Source organism: Mastigoproctus giganteus, chromosome 7, assembly GCF_048544385.1.
Source record: "Mastigoproctus giganteus isolate SK-2022 chromosome 7, ASM4854438v1, whole genome shotgun sequence".
Classification (NCBI taxonomy): domain Eukaryota; kingdom Metazoa; phylum Arthropoda; class Arachnida; order Uropygi; family Thelyphonidae; genus Mastigoproctus; species Mastigoproctus giganteus.
The window spans coordinates 159,931,843-159,949,962 of NC_143581.1; the positions used below are offsets into that span (position 1 = coordinate 159,931,843).

The following is an 18,120-nucleotide window of genomic DNA, read 5'->3' on the forward strand; positions in this document are numbered from 1 at the left end:
TGTAGGTCGACTAACTCAGCACTCGCATACCTCATGTGGTCAATGGGTCGCATTCGGTTTTCATAGGGGTGGTCATAAGTCAGTGATCACTCAGTGTATAAGATAATATTTGTTTCCATTTTCAATTAATTTATTTAAAAATTCTCGGGCCAAGAATTGGTACAAAATTTGAATAGTATGCTTAATGCATAATTTTCTGTCCCTAATTATTGCATGAGAGTTCTGTAAATAACTACGAACCACACTGCTTGACAGAATTGACAACATGGAGAAAACTCATAACTTGTGCAGCTTGCGATGAAGTGGAAAAAAATTTGGTATGGTGGTGTACCATAGAATTATGATGAAATGAGGAGACAGACAAACTTTGGACAGGTATACGTGACATTTGTGGAGGGGGTTGTCTAAGAATTACCAAAAAAGGTCACATTACAGAAATAAATACAAGATACTCAAAAATATGGTCACATGACATCAGTTCAGTGTATGATGCGATCCGATGGCTAAAGAGGCCTGACAACAGTGACCCATGCCGTGTCTATAAGATTGTGGCAACAAATCCCATTCTTCCACCAGTGCAAAATTTAACTCACCAAGTGACTGGTGTTGGCTGTCAGCAGGCAATACAGCACCCGAGAGCATCCCACATATGTTCGATCTGATTTGTCTGGTGATTGTGCTGGCCACAGCATCACTGGATATCTTCAGTTCAAAATATTCCTCCACCACTTGAGCTCTATGTGCAGTGGTGTTGCTGTACATGAAAAGAAAATCTGAGCCAGCCACACCCCTAAAAAGTTGCACATTGGGTTTGACATCTGTTCTCAGCACCTCTGCACAGTAAAGCCTGATGTAACCAAGTGGTCAGGAGCAAGAGTGCATAGCACGCATTCCTTGAGTGGACTGGGGGTTCAAACCCATGACTACTAAATACGATAAATATTTGTATTGACGATTTATTGTAAACTCTACCGACTTGTTTTCGTGCTGGAGTATAAACAGAAAATTTAATTAAATTAATTAATGATACCCTTATCAAACACATGAAATGGGGTGTGGACATTGATCATTATTCTGCCCCACACAAAGACACTGCCTCCACTGTAAGTGTCCATTTCTCCAATGTGATGTTGGAGGAATGGTACCACATTACTCATCTCCAGATGAAAACATCTAGAATCTAAGCTAAAAGGGGACTCATCAGAACAACAGTACCCTGTTTGTCAGAACTCCAAGTCACATTCATGGCAGCGCTTGCAACGAACTCTGTGCAGTGGTTTGGGGTTAATGGAATAAAAACCATTGGCTTCCTTGTGTTGAGTCAACTTGAATTGTGCCTTCTTATCACAGTCTGGTTGGAAATATTTTCACTTGTGGCTGCAGCAACCTCAAGAGACAGCTACCTCCACCTAAAACTGATTGGCTTCAATTTGTCCAACAGCCTGCCATCTCAAAGGATCATCTAAACAAAAGATGATTTGCCATCCTGAGTACTGGGCAAGCCAAAAAACGGGAATAAGGTGATGTGGTCCCAACAGTCTTTTTATAGGCATGAATAATTTGCATAATGAGTGGCTCTGCGAGGTGGTAGATCAATTTAGCATTAGCATTACTAGAGGCATATAATGCAAGAAAACAAGCTTATACAGCATCAGCCAAAAAAACTTTCCATTTCACCCATTTGCCCCAAAAGTTTGTTCAGTTCTTTGAATTTATTTAAGTTATCAACTTCCACAATGACAGATCAGAGTTTGTTCCAGCAATCAACTACCCGCTGGCTGAAGGAAAAAATCTGCACATCTGTTCTACACTGATGTGCAAAACTTAAGGACCAGTCAGGTTTTCACATGTAGCTTCTCATAGGAGGCCTGGATACAGGAAAAGCATACCAAAGGAACCTCATGAGAAATGATGAAGAGAAATGATGAAGGAAACAACACCGACATAACAATGGAAAAAAAAATGGTACAGAGGGACTTTATTCAAAAATGGCAACATAGCACTGGCTGCCATAATACAGATGCATCACTGCCAAAGATGGAACAAAGGGAAGAGGTGGTCCTCAGTAGGAGATATGGCCACCCCTAATGTCGATGCAGGCTTTGCACTGCCTGTCCATACTTAGAACAATGTTGTTGATAAGTTCTTTGGGTAACATCATCAATTCCTCTGTCAGCAGTATCTTCAGCTGGTGAAAATTTTCTGGTGGGTGTGAACATGCTGCTAGGTTTCTCCTGAGAATATCCCATATATGTTCGATGGGATTTAGATTGGTGGAACGGCAGGCCAATCCATACGAACAATATACTCACTTTCCAAAATCATATCAACAGCTGCAGTGCAAGGAGTATGGCATCATCCATAACTCTGGGCTAATGGCACCTCGGAACAGGTGTCATTAGCCCAGAGTTATGGGGGAAGGATTACCTCAGTACAGTAGCGTGAACCAGTTACAGTACTACCTTCCAGTATCTGGAATTGTGTATGTCCATCCAAGATAAACGCCGTCCCAGACGAGAACTCATCGACCGCCATATCGATTCCTTTCAGTGATGTTTGCGGGGTGATACCATGAGCCAACCTCTTGCCAGATTAGCTGACGTCCAGAATCGCTGCTGAGACTGAATCTACTCTCATCAGTAAAGAGTACGTTACCCCATTGCGCTGCTGTCTAGTCCTTGTGTTCAATGCACCACTGTAAACGGTGTCTCAGGTGGGCGGGTGTTATAGGGACACACAGTACTGGTCGTCAGGCAAACAGTCCACCTTTGTGAAGTCGCCTGGCCACATTAAACCATGATATCCTGCGTCCCGTGCAATTGGTTCGCAATGGATCCCGCTGTCTGGTGTCAGTCCCTCTAGGCCTGTAGGAGTATATAGCGGTCATCATTGGGCATTGTTTTTCGTGGATGACGACCACTGGTCCTTCAAACAGCTGTACCTGTCATTCTGAAGGCCGACCACGCATGTAAGCTGATGCTATGGGTCATACCGAACTCTGCAGCCACACTCCTCGCATTTCGACCTTCCTCGAGGTTCCCAATTATTCACCCTCGGGTAAAGTCATCCAGATGTTGTCTACTGACCATTTTGTTGTCTGTAACACTGTATGAAACAGATCGAACGTCTGTAACAATTGTGCTCACCATTCGGTAATTTGCACATAACTGCTGCTTTTATCTGTTTATGTGAGCCCTCTCATTACAATTCAAATTTTTGCATGTGCACCAGCTTTTTACTGAATGGCTACAGTTATGCAAATCACCACAGGCTGTTTCGTTTGGTTTTGTGGTTGTAACCTTTAGAAATAGTGTTGGTCCTTAAGTTTTGCACACCAGTGTACAACTATTGTTGTTGCTATTAGGTTTTAGGAGCATTGGCAACTAAGGCCATGTTGCTTTGTGTATATTGTTTGTGACATGGCCTTAGTTGCCAATGCTTCAGGATTTCTGAGGTTGACTTACTATTTACTGAATGAAAAATCCGAGTTTCTGGGAGAAAAACCATGCTACCCTTGCCTCATACCGTATAACTTAGACATGTGAAAAAAAACCATAAAATTTTTTCCCATTATTGATGGAAATTGAACTCAGGCCTTTTCCACCCAGTGCCGGGGAGGATGGCGATCCTACCAACTCCCAGGGGCTCACATCTGGTGAGTATGGTCTTGGCACACCCAGGGTCCTGAGCTGGACATCATCATTCTTCTCTTTCTTGGTGATTCCCTTCTCTCTCTCTCTCTCTCTCTCTCTCTCTCTCTCTCAGGGTAATCAGAAAAATTTTTTTTAGCTGGTGCAGGATAAGTCTCAGGCTTCCTTGCACCATACGGCTAATAATAATAATAATAACTCTGCTACCCAGCAGGGCATTCTACAACTACAACCATTTATGCCCCCCTCATGTTCATAATCTGAGCAAGAGGAAGTCTGTGTGAGTAGCATAGTGGTATTGTCACCGTCCTCCCCTCACTGGGTCAAAAAGGCCCGGGTTCGAATCCCGTCAGTGCCGAGAGGAACTTTTATGGGCTTTTTCACTCCAGCTGAGCTAGTTGATTTCAGGCTTAAATAGCAATGTTTTCTCCCCCCCCCCCAGTAAAACAGGTTTTTCATTAAGCAAATCGACCAGATAACACACAATTTACAGACACAATACACACATGGGTAGTTGAATTAACATCCCAGTGATCCTAATATAATAGGTCTGTTTGAACAAGAGGAGGAGGATCCCTTCAGCATTGAGCCTGCTCAAACCATTCAAGACGTTCTTGTGAGTAGCACAATTGGTAGAATTGCCATATTCCCCACAACGGATTTAAAAGACCCAAGTTCGAGTCCCGTCGATGACGTGAGGAGTTTTTATGTGCCTTTTTCACAACCTGGTGAATTAGTTTTCTCCCCATGACCGGATTTTTCATCCAGTAAAGAGAAAATCGACCACAGAACACACGCAATTTAGAGACAGTATGCACTATTTTTAGGAGCAATATGTCCTTAGTTGCTGATGCTCCTAAAAACCCTATTATTATTACCATTCAAGCCCTTGCCTCAATCGGATCACCTCGCGCAATAAACATTACAGATTTTTCCTGTTAATTTTATTTTAAATCCGTTCGGAAGTAAAACTGACGGCACTCCCATGATCAATATTTTCACTTTGACTTTGGAATGCAGTGTTTTTCAAACATGGGCGACAGTGTCAGGTTCATCATCGGCATCGAAATCTGAAAAAAGTCTCTGTTTCCTTCCTAGAAATAAATATGGGAACCAGTTGAAAAGTAGCGTCAGGAAAAATATGAGTATATTTTTAAAACTTCAAGAATAAATGCCGGAGTAGAGCATGAATTCCGTTGCTAATAAATTAACAAACTTTAAAAAACGGAAGTTTATCACAAGTTAGTTTCTTTTCATATCGTACCGATCAAATATTACAAAATGATAAATTAACATTAATATTTTTTAAAATATACTGTACATATTTTTTATATATACTGATACATATTTTTAAAATTACATTTTTGTTATATCGACAAAAAATGCTATGGGCAGGCTTAGAGCGTATTCACAGAGTAGCAAGATATTCTATGGGCGTATTAATACGTTATGCTGTGTAAGGAGATTCAGTACCATTCTCAGTGGTGTCAACAAAGTGTATGCGTTACATATGCAATGAACGAACAATAATTTTAATCAATCTATCACTATAAGACGTAAGTAATAACGTGCTCATGAAAATGTGTACTGTATTGTCATACTAGTGTCTTAGTCCAAAGAGTGACTAAAAAAAAAACGTTGTGAAATGAATTTGTTCCATTTAAGATTTTTAAAGGTCCATCCAGGTATGTAACTGTTTTCATTATGTGCGTTATATATTTAGAATATAAATGAAATATGCAAAGTTAAAAGGAAACGTCTTTATGCCTTAACTGTCTTCTGCTTTCTAAAGAGGTACAACATTCTGTCGAATTACATTTATTTGCTTTCGCTGTTGCGGAAATAAACTTCATTTCTATTACTTTAAAAATGTGCTAATTAAATGTATTAAAGCGAAGGATTAAATTTTATTTCTTATTTTTTGCGGATTTTATCGATACGTTTAGGAGTATGCGAGTTTCGCCATTCTAATATATTGTGTCCGTTACATCATTAAAATAAACAGAAGGGGTGGAAGGAGAGGCCCACAACAATATCACAGGATGTTGGAGAAAAGTTTCACTCTTGATTTTATAGCCATAGCAAATAATTTCTTTATTTTACTCGATTACAGCCGCTCAGTGGTAAGTGAAAAGTTTGTGTTTACATTTTCATTATTGCAATAAAATTACGTTACGACGGATGCAGTTTTAATGTGGCTGGATGCAATCAAGAAAATTCCACCTCGCGCCGACAGGCAAGCCGGTCTTAGGCCGATTGCACCCCGCGCTTGGCAGAAAAACTAAAATTAGACGAAAGGGGGGGGGGGGGGGGGGAAATAGATGAAAAAAAATACAGTATAAATAAAAAGAGAAGGAAAAAGGTTTTTTTTTTTTTTTAAGTTAAAGGGCTGCTGTGAAATCGAAACAATGATATTTTTTTTACATATGTTTAGAAAATATGATTAGCATTTTATTAATGAGTACAAAGGACGCAGACAAAAATAATGTTATTATTTTTTTTAATTCATAATATGTGAACAGCAAAGTCTGTATAATTTATAAACGTGTGGAAATTTTGGCCAGGTAATTTAATTTTCACACATGTATACCCCACTTTAGGTATGGGCCAGACATAAGGTGGGGTATACATGTATGAAAATTAATTACTTTCGTCTGGCTCCCGCTGTATGGCTGAGCAAACCCTCTCACCCTGCCGAACGCAGTACGCATCGCTATAAAGTTGTACTGTATTGTAATGGTGATGTATCTTTATTTGAATAATTGTGCTCCTTATTGTGTAAATAATTTTTTTTATTATTCTTTATTTTATTTACTGAGTTGAAGCTGGAACGCGACACAAAACCCAGTGGCATTGGAGCCGAGCTTAAATGGGGCCCCGCAAAATTTGGAAGACACATTCATTTCTTAAGACAATTCACTGTTTTAATTCATAAACGAGCAAGTTTTTTAAATTAAATGTAACTCATTCTTATCGAACCAGCGACTGGCCACCACCCGAGTATTGTTTACACTGATTCCGAGCTTATAGAAATATTAGTAAATAAAAGATAGTCGTGAAATATTCAGCAACACCAGTGACAAATATTAAATATACATCAGTCTGATTTTATTTTAGTGTTGGCGAATTTATATTTTTTGTGTGCATTTATAGCCTCTGATTGTTGTCAGAGGGTAATATGTTTTATTTTACGATACACAAATTTATTGCATAACAGTCTGGCTATGGACAGTGTTGTCGTTTTTAACGCCTATCGCGCTAGATTTGGCTTTCTTTTTTTTTTTTTCATCTGAAACGAAAAACTGCAAGGACCAGGAATGAGTTATTACTATGCTAACAAGAGACATGTTTCAATCGCGGTTCGTTTGATCCTTGCGTATGGCGTTCTGGACCTGACCAGTGTATTTGGAGGGACCCTTCCCGTAATTAGCATATATAGAAATAGTACTTCATTGAAATAGAAATTGTGAAACCTCATTAGTGTAATGAATGCATTTATTAAAAATGCCTTAACCATTACTAGTGTCTGGAGTGAGTTGTCACCCTACTGAGTTTTCTAACCGGATTTGGAACTTCCATTAGCAGTCAGAGGCCCTAAATCAAACACGATTAAAATAGGAAATATTAGAGCTTTTAGAGAGAAAAAACCTACACTAGCTTTATTTGTTCAATGAGTTGGTCTTCCATATCATTAGCCAGTTCCTGAATATGTCGCGCTGTGCCATTGGAACGTGGCACTTGAGCTACCTTCTCTGCCGCAGATTCACCCAAAATTTTTAAGCAAACATTTGGCAGTCTTTCATTAATGTCTTTGCAATTGTATATGGTTTGTTAATCTTAGCTAACTGAAGTGCCACTTTATAAGCTCTCAAAGCACCAATATTTATATGTGAAATTATTATTAATATTATCTACAGTGCAAGGAAGCCAGAGACTTATGCTGCACCAGCCAAAAAAAAAAAAAAAATTCCCGAGTTACCCTGAGAAAGAGAGAGAGACACTAAAGTAGAAGGGAATAACCAATATCGAATGTCTGCTTCTATCAGTTTTTTATCGAATGCTCCTGATTTCCAAGAATTCTTTTGAACTTATTTCTTTATGTTTTGTATGTAAATTCCACTTAAGGTTTCGTTGCTTCATTAGCCAGTACGCCTCCTCACATTACTGTGGTTTTAGCACTTCACCATCAGTTATGTCTACAAACCAAACTCAGTATATGAGGGATCATACTTCCAAGTAAAACTTGTAGCGAACTCTTTGGTTTTCATTTTTTTTTTTTTTTTTGATTCGCTTCCATCGTCATCATTTCGTTTACTACTACTGTCGCTTTCAGAAAGGGCGCGTCTTTTCTTGACAAAGTCTAGTGCACCTTGTTTCGCCATCTATAAATTAGGGTTAAAAATAAATAATAAATTTTACTTCCCCAATTTAGATAATACTGTTAAACTATAAATCACAAAACAGATTTGATTAAAAATTAAAATGATTGAAAAAATACGTTATAAAATAAGAAATGCTTACATTTTCTCAGATTTTTATACACTTTTGGTTTACAGTTGATAAACTTAACTTTACAATAGCACATGTTGTAACGTGGTCCTACTGCGCATGACTTATATGCAGCCCACGCCATATGCGACTCACCACATGAGTTTGACAACACCCAAACTGGTCTATACCCTGTATAACAAAACGAGGCAATTTCAAATTGCTACGAAAGTTAATAAACGCTCTCGATTTCTGTACTTATCTCATCGCGGACAGGCACCAGTCCGCGGATCACACTTTTGAATAGCACTGCTTTGGAGTGTATCACATAGGTGCACCAACTGTGTGGGAAGGGGGGGGGATCGAGGTACAGCCCTGCCAAAAAACATTGTTTTATTTTATGTAATTATACTTATTAAAAATAGCGAAGAAACTAAAGCTATTGGAAATAATTAAAACAGATTTTGAATCCCCTGGTAAAAACAATAATACAGAAAATAAATAAAATAAAAGTGCACTCCTTTCCATGGTTCATCATATACTGTATAAGTGATAAAATCATTTCGGAACTCATAAGAACGGAGCAGAACCAAGAGTCCATTGGTTCTCGGTATTGTACAGTATACGTAAAATTGCTAAGTGTCCGATTTTGATCCGGACAGTCTGGTAAGTGAGCCAGAAGGATAGGGACTAAATGAACTATAGATCAAAATAATGGTGGTTTTTTTTTTTTTTTACTGCTATATTATAATTAAACCTTAATGATTCCCACTCGAACTGCTTTATTACCCCCCCCCCCCATTTGTTGGAAAATTGTGAGGCTACCCCTGAAGTGAGCAAATACCGGACATGCAAATGTTTGGTATTTTCTAATTGCGTAAGCTTTATCATAATTTTTTATACGTATTATTAATATTTGTTTTCATGTAACCAGAATTTCGTTTCTGCATTGAATTTGTGTGAAATTACTTTTTTTCCTTCTTCTTTTGATGTACCTCTCAATATTTTAGATGCGAAAGATGTTTTCTCTATTAAAGCTGTGCAATTTAAATTAAATTGCAGATTATTATTTCAAATAAAGTTTTCAATTTAGTTCCATTACGTAATTTAGTAGCAATATAAACTGTTTAGTAAAAACATTATTACCACCTACCTAAATTCAGTAAGTATACCCTCCTCTTGCTGCCAATACTGCCGCCACACGGCGAGGCATGGACTCTATAAGGCCTCTACGTTTCCAGGAGGTGTGTTCGCCCTGTCTACTGGACTGCGTGTCGTAGATCTGCAATAGTCAGTGGTGGAGACTCCAAACGCCAGATCTGTCAATCGACATAATTCCAGAGATGTTATGTGGGATTCATATCAAACATTCCCTATCTCTTCCATCATGCAGTATGATTGATGACTTTTGAGGTTATGATGAACATCGTGGCGAGATCCAATATTCCTTACATTTAGAGGGTACAGCTCTAAAACGGTGTTTGCAGGCCGACCGCTAGTTAGTACACCGGACCGAACTGAACCTATTGGTAACTCTCTAGGAGACTTCCGGATCAGCTAGTGTACAATCTTGTTACCTCTACTCTGCCAGATAGTGACTGGAGGGAGTCCGAGTACTGTGTATGTGGGGAGCATTGTTGAGGCCACGTTATGCCAAGGATCTGGGTATATTCTTACCCTATGTACGCCATATCCAAAAATTTCATTACTTCATGCAGCATGTCCCACCCACTTTTTCTTCCTATTGAATATACCATGAATTGTCAAACTAATAGAGCAAGCTTATCTGCGAAAAGATCTAAATCTCCCAAGCACTTCGTAATTCATTTCACAAATATACGTGGTCTCAGCTCTAATCTCAACGATGTCCAATTCCACTAATCACTTGGAGCTCATTGACTTCCTCTCTTTGCAACTTGACTTTCTCCAGTCCAACTTTTCTAACAGTGAGGTAATTTTCCTTTGTGATTTTAATGTTCACAACTCCAGCTGGCTTCCGTTTTCTAGTCACACCGACCCAGCTGATCGAGATGCTGAGGCTTTTGCAATTACTAATGACCTTGCACAGATTGTTCATTTACCTACAAGAATACCGGATAATCCTAAGCATACAGCCAACACGCTTGATCTTTTTCTCACAAACAGCCCTTCTAAGTACACGGTCGAAGTGAGAGGTCCTTTAGGCACTTCAGATCACAACTTGGTGATCGTCTCTTCTACAATGGAGCCTTTATCTCATGGCTATTCCTAACCTCGTGTTGTTTGGCATTACAAGAATGCAAAATGGGATGACCTGCGAGACTTCTTTTCTTTTCTTTGGTCAGATTATTGTTTCAAAACTTCTGATGTCAACGTTTGCTCAGAACGTGTCAGTGAAATTATTCTTGCAGGAATGGAATCCTTTATCCCACACTCCACTTTAAAATCTCGTCCTTTAACTAAACCTTTGTTTTCCAATAAATGTGCTAAGGCTGTTCAAGAGAAGAATGTTGCATATCGTAATTGGCTTGTTTCTAATTCTCCAATTTCATTTTCTGCCTACACCAAAGCTCGCAACAATTGTAAAGCAGTTATTAATCAGTCCAAACTAGAGTTTGAACAGGCTAAGAGTAGAAAACTTGCTTCTTGCCCTAATGGTAGCCAAGCATTCTGGTCTCTTGCCAAAGCTATTGGCCGCAACTTAAGCCCATCTCTGCTCCCACCTCTGTCCAAACCAGATGGTTCTGTTGCCACTTCAGCCAAGGAAGCTGATCTGCTAGCATCTCATTTTTCTTCCAACTCCTGTATTAATGATCTTGGTAAAACACCTCCCACCATTCCAAACACGCTCCATTCAATGCCTCCTGTGGTCTTCCGTCAAAAAAATGTCAGAAGGATTTTGACGAATCTTGATGATAAGAAAGCTCCAGGTCCCGATGGTATTTCTCCACTTGTTCTCAAAACCTGTGCTCCTGAACTTACTACTATTCTTTGCCACCTTTTTTCACTTTCTTATTCCAAAGGTGTTTTTCCTTCTGCTTGGAAATTTGCTCATACCCAGCCAGTTCCAAAAAGGGTGACAAATCCCTCCCATCCAATTATCGTACCATTGCAATTACTTACTCTTCCTAAAGTAATGGAGAAATCAATTAACCGCCAACTCTTAAACTACCTAGAAACCTTCCGTCTGATCAACGATCGCCAGTATGGATTCCGTCAGTGTCGATCCCCTGGTGATATTCTTGCTTATGTTACCCATTTATGGAAAAGTTCGGGGACACACAAGTAGTTGTTCTTGACATCTCAAAGGCTTTCATTCGTGTTTGGCATAAAGGTTTTCTAAACAAGCTTCCGTCTTATGGTTTGCTAACTGTTTTTAGTAATTGGTTACCGAGTTTTCTCTGTGATCGCTCACTGAGGGTGATGGTAGATGGCTCTATGTCTTCTAACTTCTCCACTAATGCCGGTATCCCCCAAGGTTCAGTTCTTTTCCCCACTCTTTTCCTCTTGTATATTAATGACCTTCTTCCATTGACTGGAAATCCTATCCGTAGTTTTGCCGATGATAGCACATTGCATTCCACTTTCCATTTTGAGAAACCTTGTCCTGCTCAATCAGCTTCAATTTCTCGAAAATCTGCTACTATTTCCTTAAATGCCGATCTTCAGGTAATTCTCCAGTGGGGCAAAGACAACCTTGTTGATTTCAACCCTTCTAAAACTCAGTCTTGTCTTAAATCTCGCAAAAACCCCCCAGGGGCTCACATCTGGTGAGTATGGGCTTGGCACACCAGGGTCCTGAGCTGGATATCATCATTCTTCTCTTTCTTGGTGATTTCCTTCTATTTATGACTGTCTCTCAGGGGTAACTCAGATTTTTTTTTTTTTTTTTTTTTTTTGGCTGGCGCAGCAAAAGCCTTAGGCTTCCTTGCACCATATGGCTAATAATAATAATAATAAAAAGGATTCTTCTGCTCCTATGCTTATCTTTAGTGACACTCCAATTTCTAGGCAAAATGGTATATCTCTTTTGGGGATTACCCCGACTCCTAATCTCTCTTGGCACAAGCTCATTACAAATATTGCTTCCTCCGCATCTAAAAAACTTGGTTTTCTCTTTCGCTCTCGGCGTTATTTTTCTTCCAAACAGCTGCTCACTCTGTATAAATCCCAAATCTGCCTGCAATGGAATATTGTTCCCACAACTGGGGTGGTACCCCCAAAACCTCTCTCAGGCTTCTTGATTCCATTCAGAAGAGGGCAGTTATGTTAATTAATGATTCATCTCTAACAGAGTCTCTCCACTCGCTCTCTCATAGACCTACTGTTTCTGCTGCATGCCTGTTTTACAGATACTTCCAGGGCACTGTTCTTCTGAATTGGCTTCTGTAATTCCCGCACTCTCTTTCAAAACGGTCCAAACACGTGCTGCCACCAGCCAACATCCATTTACTGGCCAACTTCAAACTCACAGTACCAACTTTTCATCTTCCTCGTTTATTCATTCAGCTGCCGTTTTCTGGAACAACCTTCCTTCATACGTATTTCCTGAAAATTACAGTCTACAGAAGTTCAAGTCCAATGTCAACAAATATCTTCTTTCGTCTTCTCAACCTCTAACCCAAGCACGGTGCTAAGTACTACAGGTTCTAATACCTCTCGTGTTTGGGGTTTATATAAAAAAGAAAACGAATTCGGCGGCCAAGGTAGCACCTGGAATCCACTTTCGTGTTTGGCAAACCATTCTTAAACAGGATGAGCAATGTGGCAGAAAGTATTATCCTGCTTGAATGTACCTGTGCCATCTGGGAAGTGACCCACCATGAAGAGGTGCACCTGATCAGCCACAATGGATAGGTAGTTTATAGAAATTAGAGTGCAGTCTAGGGACATGACGGCTCCAAATGATTCCCAGGAAAACATCCTCCATACCAAAAAAAAAAAAAAAAAATGCTGCCATCTGCCTTTTTCTGTTGGACAAGGACATCGGGGTGATTTCTCTCCGCATTTTGTATGTGTGTATATATATATATATATACACTCCCGCCTAAAAGTTTGGAATTACAGTTTCGTTAATTTTTTTGAAATTAGTAAGATTCAATATTAAAAAGAAAAAAAAAAACACTTTATAAAGTATTTTAAGATTTTTTATTAAGCATTGAAAAACTTTACAGCAAAAAATATTGAAATAATTAATATTAACAACTAAACTGATTTTTCATCAAAATGTCCTCCTCGAGATTTTCACTGCGTTATACAAACGGCATTCAGGCGATTACTTTTATAATAGCGCCTTGACTAACATTGGAGATGTACGGTACGCGCTGAGTGCAAAGCGAAAGTATACACCTGCTAGTACATAGTCCTTCGGAAATAACCCACGTCCCTAGGGAACTTTTGTAAATCCTCTTTCTTGACTCATAATGCTGGTCAATGCAAAAAATATTCCAAAAACGAAAATACCCATGAAATTAGTCAATATTTTGACTAATTTCATGCTGCTGAACACGAAAATTAACATTAAAATTTGTGGGTTGGCTCTTGTTTTCGAATTACAGTTGGCGTTTCTTATTTGCGAGTTACTCTACATTATCAACTACTGCTCTTGGCAACGCCGCAGTTTCAGTTTCACCACACTCTTATTACGTGTTCGGCAATTGTCGCCTCGCTCTGTAACACATAAGTTCTCGCCTCAAATGCGTCTTCAACTCTGTTGCAGTAATCTTCGATACGGCTAGGTACTGGGTGATTTGTTCTCAGTTAACGGCTGTTCTCCGTGAGATTCCTACTTTTTTGAGCAGTATTTGTGTTGTCTTATAATGCCCCGTAATTGTGTGAATAGTCTGGATGACTTCAGTTACGTATGCGGAGAAATCACATTAGCTTCAAGAAAGCATCCCTTAACTCGAGCCATAAAATAGGCCTACTTCTTGTACTGTGTAAAGTAGGTGACCAGGACAAGAACTGGGCTTCACACATATGCTGCACTACCTGTTCATCAAAACCCAAACCCGTGGGTGAATCGAAAGGGACGTTTTATGCCTTTCGCAGCGCCCAATGATATGGAGGGAGCCAACAAATCACTTCACAGACTTACTTCTGTATGGTGCCTCCTATTAGAAAAGTGGATGTAGAAAAAGTGGACAGTGAAGTACCCAAATATACCATCTGTATTTATTTCCATGCCTCGCGGTGAAGTACTGTCTATTCCTGAACCAATCGACTATTTTTCTGTACACTGATGAAGACGAAGACACTGATGATATACACGAAGACGTACAGAAGCCGTCTACATCAAGGGATCCACCATTTTGTCCAATCCTTTATCCTTCTGAATCACATAAGATCACAGAAAGTGAGCATAATGACCTCATCAATGATCTCGAACTGCCGAAGAATAAGGCAATGCTTTTGGCTTTGAGGCTACAGCAGTGGAATCTTTTAGATCATTCTGAAAGTTACAACATTTCGTACTCGAAATAGACTATGATAAATTCTGTCAAACAGAAGGTGAACTCACTGTTTGTAAGGATGTTGCTGGTCTAATGGCAGCAATGAACATGAGACACATTCCCGAAGAATGGCGACTATTTATACACGCTACTAAGGTTAGTCTTAAGGCCGTGTTATTACACAATGGGAATATGCTGCCTTAAATACCTCTTGCATATGCCGTCCACAAAAAAAAAAAAAAAATCATACGCAAACAGAGAACATCCTCTTAGGTGTACGCTATCATAAGTACGAGTGGCATATATTTGGTTATTCTCATCGTATCGTATGATCAGGCGTGCTCCTCATCATACGATTTTAATCGTATGATGAGAAGGTTACGTGAGACTGGTTGTTTCACGAGAGGTACCATGAATCGAGAGCAAACGACGAGGACGCCAGACAATGTCCTACGTCTTGCAGAAGGCAATCCGACTACGAGTACTCGAGCGATAGGCCAACGATTGGGTATTTTCCAATCCACTGTATGGAGGATACTGTCAACAAACCAAATGAGTTTATACCATCTGCAACGCGTCCAATCATTGGAGTCTGCGGATTATCCACTCCGGAGGACTTTTGCTACTTGGTTTCTTCAACAGAAACGGTTTGCAAATGCTGACTTCCAGCGGGATCGCTGTTCACGCGACCCCCCCCGTTCAACGTTCTCTACCGCATGACGAAGGCATTTCGGACCCTACAATGCTATGTGATTCCGATTCGTCTTTGTGCCCCTTACACCTCCTGCAAGTTTGTCGCACTGGTAGTGAATCACCCTGTATATTCCGAACGTAAAGGAAATATTTTTAAGTTTTTTGTAATATTTTAGTCAATTTGACGTATTTTTCAAAAATCACATAGAAAAATATGTAAATTATGGACATGATAAAACAAATTACCTTTCACACACAATCTGTGATGAGTTTACAAATTTATTGGCAAATAAAAAGGACCTTAGTGTTTCAATGCGGGACATCGATTTCACAAGCAGCCTTAGAAACAATATACACATTTTTTAAAGTTTTTTATTTATAAAAAGTATTCACGTACAAAATATAAATTAAATACATATACTTTGAACTGAACTTATAAAATAAAATATCACACTTGAAAAAATTAAAGCGTGTGTACCCTGCACTCACGAAAGATGTTTTATGTGAAAACATCATTGACTTGGAAGTCATCACCGATGAGCCAAAACATTATGACCAGCGAGTCGTTATGCAAATCGAAGCAACTGCAGGTGAACTAGAGCACGAGTCGGGACACTGTATAAAAAACACCTGATACTGAGCTCTGTTAATCAGGTTTTTTTTTTTTTTTTGGTATTTGTTGGCGCATAGGCTTCTGTGGCCATAATGCACCTACCAAGGTTTTTGCAGTACATTGATCCAAGCCAAAGGCAGAAATCGAATCCGCGACCTTTGGGTTGCCAGGCAGGCACTTTACCCACCCGGCTAGCCCGGTCGGCCTCCTAATCAGTTTTACTCTTTTTCTTCAGATGGGAAAAGCAGTGTACTTAAGCGAGTTTGGCAATGGCCAAATTGTAATGGCTAGACGATTGGATCAGAGATATTCAATACGGCATGGATGGTGGGATGCTCACGGTCAGTCTTGGTTAGTGCTTATGGAAAGTGGACTGAGGAGGGAAACCACATGAACCGCCAGCGAGGTGTTGGACACCCACAGCTCATCGATGATCGAGGTGAGCTAAGGCTCTCCCGGAGCAACAGAAGGACAAGTGTCGTACAACTAGCTGGTGACGGGAGTAATGTGTTGTGACACATTACTCCCGTCAAAAGCCTGGAAAACAAGATGCAGGATATTTCAGAGACTGCTGGGAGTCATTGCGGTACAAGTATAGGAACAGGTGCATGTATACTTGCATGTACACCAATGCTACGAGTTTGGTAAATAAATTTGATGAATTTGAGGTATTGCTCAAAGCAACAAAGGCGGATATTGTTGGGATATCAGAGACGTGGTGTCACACGGATATAAGGAATGCGGAATTTGAATTTGGGGAGTACAACGTCTACAGAAAGGTTAGACAGGGTAGGAAGGGAGGAGAAGTTATGCTATTAGTTAAGAAACACATAATCCAAGGAAGTGAAGCCAGTCGACATCGCTGGACAGTGCAGTATCGAGTCAGTGTAGTGTGGCATAAGCATTGGGAGATCAAAATTGAGAGTAGGAGTGTGCTGTAGGCCTAATGACTCTGATGAGTATAATAAGAAACTGTACAGGGAAATAGTGGGCCAGTAAATCAGAGAGTCTTATAATGGGGGATTTTAATTTCCTAGATATTGACTGGAATTTGTGGATTGGTCACTCACACACTGGCAATGCTTTTGTGGATTTATTGGATGATTGTTTTCTACATCAGCATATTCGGGAGGCAACTAGAGGGAGTAATACTCTTGATTTGATTATCAGTAGTGATTCTTCATGCATTAAGAATCTGCCGATAAAGGAACCACTAGGTGGCAGTGATCACAGTGTGCAGAAGTTGGATTTACTCAAAGAGGTAACTACCATCAGGGTTAAAGGAAAGGGTTATTGCTTTCGTAAAGGCAACTACGATGGTCTGAGACAGTATTTAAATTATATACAGTGGGACCAACTGATGATGTTACCAACAGCAAATTCAAAATGGGAAGCGTTCAAGGAAATAATCATGGAAGCTACTAGGCTTTACATACCAACTAAGAAATATTGTTCAAGGCCTAAATGGATGTCAGATGAACTAATGAGACCCATGGCAGAGAAGAAAAATGCGTGGGATACATATAAATTAACACGTGACACAGAAGTCTATGGTAGATATAAGCTGGTATGTTACCAAGTCACAAAGGAGATTAGGCAGGCAAAGGCAGATTATGAGAAATCTTTGGCAAAGGATGCAAAGAAAAACAGCAAAGAGTTCTTTTCTTATGTAAACTCTAGAAGGAAGAGGATGAATCAGATTGGTCCACTTGATATCGATGGTTCAACTGTTGATGATCCTGCTCACGTAGCTAACAAACTAAATGAATATTTTGCATAAACATTCACACATGAGGAGTTATTCAGCGAGGGGAATGCCAGAGGTGTATTCAACTCTGGCAGTAAGCTTGATAAAATTGTAATAACTGAGAGTAAAGTGGCAGAGAAATTGTTGAAGATAAACACAAGAAAGGCACCTGGGGTGGATGGGATCTATCCAGTTATACAAAGGGTACTAGGAACGTTTTGCAATATGACGCAACAATGAATCACAGGAAGCTGCTTGTTTCTGCATGTTGAGACATGTTCATACGTGCATAGTAGCCGCCGCGCCAAGTCGATGGGCTCAGTTATTCATTAGTAGTGAGAATGTAAAGTGCTTGCGATGGCATCGTGGTCACGAAATGAGATAAGGACAGTTTTGCGGTATAATTTCGTGCGTGGTTTAACCATAGACCAGTGCTTAGAAGAAATGACTCTTGCACTAGATGATGATTGTCCACATCGTACAACGATATTCAGGTGG

General features: G+C 39.7%; 1 protein-coding gene across 1 annotated transcript in view; it reads left to right on the forward strand.

Moving 5' to 3' along the window:
- Nucleotides 1-5,246: 5,246 nt before the first annotated feature.
- LOC150083288 (uncharacterized) overlaps nucleotides 5,247-18,120 on the forward strand; it is an 83,246-nt gene continuing 70,372 nt past the window's right edge. Inside the window, exon 1 of the mRNA XM_090378465.1 lies at nucleotides 5,247-5,335. The gene's annotated coding sequence lies outside the window, so the exon portion shown is untranslated. The remainder of the gene's footprint in view (nucleotides 5,336-18,120) is intronic.